At 39.5% G+C, this 4,621-nt stretch overlaps 1 long non-coding RNA gene across 1 annotated transcript; it reads right to left on the bottom strand.

The window, feature by feature from the left end:
• Positions 1 to 1,427: 1,427 nt before the first annotated feature.
• LOC117241034 lies at positions 1,428 to 3,259 on the bottom strand. Its single transcript, XR_004494870.1, has 3 exons — positions 2,867 to 3,259; positions 2,662 to 2,750; positions 1,428 to 2,321 (listed from the first exon to the last, which is right to left on the bottom strand). It is a non-coding gene; the product is annotated as an uncharacterized LOC117241034 (long non-coding RNA).
• Positions 3,260 to 4,621: the final 1,362 nt, after the last annotated feature.

The raw sequence follows: 4,621 nt of genomic DNA, 5'->3' as shown, positions 1-4,621 counted from the left end.
TGTTCGTTAAAAACACCAAGAGTAGTTCCTTACGCACCTATCACCATACCACCTCATGGTCATCACTTCTAAGAAAACTCTACATCTGGTCTTTTTAGTTTTCTCAAGCACTGAAGCCATCGAGAGCGTATAGACAAAAGACTGCGACGAAGGCAGACCATAAACAGTAGTCAGGCGACGTTGGCTGTTTTCGCACGTTCGCGGGGAGACGCGATCTCGAAGAAGCGCGCCAACGGGAGTCGTAAATTCCCGTTACGATTTGCTAATCGACGCCGCGAATCGTTCGATCCCTTATTTCTTTTGGGATAATAAGGGTAGTTAAATTGAAGATAACGCTGCTACTAACAGGTTATTATATATTTTCACAATCTAACAACTTCGGTGTAACACAAAATGAATGTAACACTGTATAGTAAGTTATAAATGACCGTTTATTCTAACAACTTGTAAAGAAGATAGTTACGCTGGTGCGTATGTACGAGATGAGTGAGTGACTGATCTACGGGTGTATTCCCGGTCAAAGGATGTTGACTGTTCGACGGATGGAAAATCAGTGCTGTTCGGAGACGATGCTGTGGCGGAGGAAAGCTAAGGATGGGTGTGTCTAGCTCACGGGACCATCGGATTTGTTGGTGACGATTTTGGCTAAGGGAGTGAGGGAAATAGGCTTCGTTGATAATTGGTTAAACGAAGGTTGGTGGACTAGGAAGGGTCTTAGCCGCCCTCGATAGAAAGTGGTTAGTGGGAGGAAAGTTGCATCATACGTGAGAAAAACTAACTTTCTCTTGTCAAGCCGTAGTAGACAATGGTCTTTAGAAATGAGTCGGAAAACAGATGTTTGTTCGGTTTGAAGGACCTCGACTAGGAAATTCCTGAGATTTACGGAGGGTACTTGAGAATATTGAGGGTACGCAGTAAGCATCCGAAGATATCTGGTTGCCATCCTGCCCGCGGTGTGTGGCCTGGTCTCGATAGAGTGTTACGAGACGTAACATTTAGGGTGGAATGCCCTTAGCATAATTGCACCCACTTCAGTGATATTTTTCATGCTTACAGAGGAAATTGATAGAGATAGAATAAATTTGTCTAAAATAATTGCCATTAAATACAACTAATAATTCCATTATATACATCCATCGAATATATTTATCTTGCGACAACAATTAATATATTGTATAGATTATTACATAAGAGCTGTTGAAGATAATTTTTATGTACTAAATACATTGTTGGATTCGAGGTTTAAAATTCTGGCCGCAAAGCATTGATTCAGATGACAATATATCGCTTTGGTCATTCTCGATACCGAAGTCAAAACTACAAATATAAATATCTCTAGGTAATCTGCAACTGCGATTGAAATAAAAAATTATTTAACATCGACATATGTAAGTAAATAGTAAAAGAGATTCCAATATAAAAATATTAACAAATATCCTATTTCATTTTTTATCTGAATGCCCTCAATGTTAATAAAGTTAATTAATTCCTTCTTGATCAAAATTCTTTCAGCCACCTTTCGGGACAGGAATTTGGTATTCTTGTGAAAGTGGAAGAAGGATATAAGTTCGAAACTTTAGACACTTGACGATAGTTATTCATATCCTCGAACAGGATATATCGAAATTCAATCTCTGAGCTGAACTCACAGACTATTATACAGTCCATTTTAAAAGTCGGGAACCACTAAGTACTAGCAACGCGACAGGCAGATTAAATCTTAATGCCACAAAGGAACTTTGGAATATATATAAATCTAAATCATAGTTATTTCCAAATTTCTATTTAAATTGGAATTGCCAAATCCGTCACATTCCCATTTGGTAATGAGCCCAAAGCATTACACTCACTTCGAGGCAAATTGTTTACTACATCCTCCAAATAGATTAGTGGGCAGTTATATGGTCTAACAAATCTGTAAATATACCTCAGCAATGGTTGCAATTATCGTATATGACTTTGACATACGATAGTATTTCTTTTTTGCTTTTAAGAATACGGATTAATATGGATATAATTGAATGTAAATAATTATAGTTTCTTTTCGCTTGCTCCAATAATTAATCACGTTGTTCTCATGATAGTTGCACATCAACAAATATCGAGAGAAATTTCAGACTTGACAACTGTTTTCTTTCTTGGTGAATACTCCAATAACTTTTTCTATATCTTGTCACACGCTCAGGACATTCTGTAATCTCTTTCAATATTATTGAAGCATCCATCTAGTCAGGAGATCTTTGCTTTTCTTGGGTAACAAATATTAATTCGCCAATCTTTGTATTTTCACGGAGGCCTGCCTTTTGTCGTTTACCACGTTCCTATAAATTAGTGAAAGATTTCGTTATCTATCCAGGTCCAGATTTTCCAACGGGTACTTTTACTTTTCTTAGAGCCAACTTTCGTATCTTCGAAGATGGAATCCCACCGGAGGTAGCCATCCATATGCTATATTGCTATATCACTAAGCTATACTATTTTACCAAATATCCTACTGGACAAATTGTAAAATAAATAAATAATAAAAAAAACTTTCGTATCTTATTTTGAAAACCTGTTCCTTATAACTTATAAACAACCATCTACGTTCAAATTCATATTTTATGTGAGATATTTTATGTTGAAACGCTCGGCGTACTTGAGTGTAATTAATATACGCACCATGTCGCGTCCGGCCAGGCTGTCAATTGTTTACTCACTATTTCTCGGGCTGCGGGGGGGTTTTTCGATTTTGACATCATAATTTAACGCTGTAATGAGAAGAGTATAATTTTAGATATTCACGCGGGGCGGGATTTATTTATATCCATATGCGATATTGATATATTTTAACAATTAAATAAATTTCTTTGATACTAATACACACGTGCACTTCATGAGAACGATTCTCTACTCGTGTGGAGATTATAAGTTGGGCGTATTGCGGGTAATATAGTATCCATTACTGAGAGATCTATTTACACTCGCGAAGAAATGCCACTTGCGAAATTCTTAAATATGAAATAATTATTAATATAACGCGCACATGGGTAAAATGGATGCCATTGTATGACTGGTGGCTTAGGGCGCACGCGTTGGCGAGGAGCGATGCGCAGGTGAGGTGGTTCGCTGGGTCGATGTATGGCGTCGCCACCTTACGGGCCTCGTTTGAGAGCATGTACGGCCGGCTCGACGAAAGTTCTTATTATGAAGGAATAAAGTCGGGTCGTCCAGAGTTCTAGAATAATTTATTTTATTTATTTTATTTACTCGAGCCGAACTTCTTGGTGAATAAATAAGAAATGGTAACGAGGCTTTATACGAGTTGCGTGGTGACGAGTAGGAGTGAGAATGCAGTTGTAACGTGCATTCTGTTAATTGTATATATTCATTAATTTATTATTATTTTGTTTTCACTAGTATTTACATTTTATTTTATTTATTTATTTGTTTGTTGTTATTATTTTGTTTATTATTTTTACCGGTATTATTATGTATGTTGCGATTACGTACGCATCATTGGGTCTTAAATAGAACGATGGCGCTTAGACTATATGTAATTATTTAGTTATTTATTTATTTATGTGCCTATTAGTATTTATTTTTTGATGGCTTTCGTTGACGACCTGGCGAGTTTTATGGTTACGATAGGATACATTTGGACGGTTTTTCTGATTTTGGACGATGACGACTTTGGCGATGTACACGGACTTATCTTAAATCAGTTAATTTATGGATATGTCGAATAAAGGTAATAAAATTGCGGCGCAGGGAGTTTCGGAGCCCCCAGGCCCCGTCGGGAAAACGAGTGGCTGTCCAGGCTCGACCCGACGGTCATCTGGCAACTGGCAGGAGAACCACAGAATTGAATCCCAAGCAGCATCCCTCGATGCGGTAGAGCTACTGGGAGAAGGAGAAAAAGAAGGAGAAAATCAAGGCAAATCAAGGCAATCTCGGTTATTCCGAGGAAAGGGGGGGGGGAGACTTCTGCCCCTTCAAACCGAGTAGGAGACTCCAGAGGAGCCCTACGATTAGTGGCAGGGCGGAAATAGGAATGGTCGCGGAACCCGAGGGTTCCTTTGGTATTAGAGGGAGCGACCACAGTACGCCGGTCACAGGGAAAGGAGTAGCCTACGCTAAAATGCTGGCCAGGAAGGTGGTGGAGGAAAACGTCAACGCTAAATCTGTGAGATCGGATATGGCCAGTGAAGCCGAAGATAGCGCGAGAGACGACACGCAGACGAGTGATGTCGACGATGAGGTTGTCATGATTCCAGGGCTGAGCTGAAAGAGTTCACACAAGCCTGGCAGGAGCGGTCCAAAAGATTAATGTTGTAGTTAAGACATTAAAGTTGGATAAAGATAAGGATGAGGGGATTAGGGAGATAGGCAATTTGATAAAAGGCATCCTGTCTTCCTTGGAACAATGTGGAGAGCATAAGGATAGAAGGAGAAAGAGAAGGAGAGAGTCTGTCGAGATAGAAAGAAGGGCAGCCAGGACAGAAATAAAGAAGGAAGCGACGATAGCTAAAGGCGGATACCCAAAAAGGAAACTGGTATCGCCGACTGAAATAATGAAAGTGGAGGAGCATAAGAGGCCACGAAGAGGAGAGACCACATACGCCGAGGTGTGTGGGAGGGA

This window comes from Bombus vosnesenskii, unplaced genomic scaffold (assembly GCF_011952255.1).
Source record: "Bombus vosnesenskii isolate JDL3184/JDL3185 unplaced genomic scaffold, Bvos_JDL3184-5_v1.1 scf7180000015194, whole genome shotgun sequence".
In the NCBI taxonomy this organism is placed as follows: domain Eukaryota; kingdom Metazoa; phylum Arthropoda; class Insecta; order Hymenoptera; family Apidae; genus Bombus; species Bombus vosnesenskii.
The sequence above is the reverse complement of the archived record's forward strand: the minus strand, read 5'-3'. Positions and strand labels throughout refer to the sequence as shown.